Source organism: Schistocerca nitens, chromosome 8, assembly GCF_023898315.1.
Source record: "Schistocerca nitens isolate TAMUIC-IGC-003100 chromosome 8, iqSchNite1.1, whole genome shotgun sequence".
NCBI classification, from domain to species: Eukaryota; Metazoa; Arthropoda; class Insecta; order Orthoptera; family Acrididae; genus Schistocerca; species Schistocerca nitens.
The window spans coordinates 166,649,079-166,649,743 of NC_064621.1; the positions used below are offsets into that span (position 1 = coordinate 166,649,079).

The window sequence follows — 665 nt, forward strand, 5'->3', positions numbered from 1 at the left end:
TGATCGTCACGTAGCGCATTCTCAATTTTCTTTTCCATTCTTCTGTATATTATTCTTGTAAGCAGCTTCGATGTATGAGCTGTTAAGCTGATTGTGCGATAATTCTCGCACTTGTCAGCTCTTGCCGTCTTCGGAATTGTGTGTATGATACTTTTCCGAAAGTCGGATGGTATATCGCCAGACTCATATATTCTACACACCAACGTGAATAGTCGTTTTGTTGCCACTTCCCCCAATGATTCTAGAAATTCTGATGATATGTTATCTATCCCTTCTGCCTTATTTGACCGTAAGTCCTCCAAAGCTCTTTTAAATTCCGATTCTAATACTGGATCCCCTATCTCTCCTAAATCGACTATTGTTTCTTCTTACCGAGCGAGGTGGCGCAGTGGTTAGCGCACTGGACTCGCATTCAGGAGGACGACGGTTCAATCCCGTCTCCGGCCATCCTGATTTAGGTTTTCCGTGATTTCCTTAAAACGCTTCAGGCAAATGCCGGGATGGTTCCTTTGAACGGGCACGGCCGATTTCCTTCCCCATCCTTCCCTCACCCGAGCTTGTGCTCCGTCTCTAATGACCTCGTTGTCGACGGGATGTTAAACACTAATCTCCTCCTCCTCCTCCTCCTGTTTCTTCTTCTATCAGACAAATCTTCACCCTCATAG

General features: G+C 45.6%; 1 non-coding gene across 1 annotated transcript; it reads left to right on the forward strand.

Annotated features, from left to right (window-relative positions):
* Nucleotides 1-374: 374 nt before the first annotated feature.
* Trnaa-cgc (transfer RNA alanine (anticodon CGC)) lies at nt 375-447 on the forward strand. Its single transcript has one exon. It is a non-coding gene; the product is annotated as a tRNA-Ala (tRNA).
* Nucleotides 448-665: the final 218 nt, after the last annotated feature.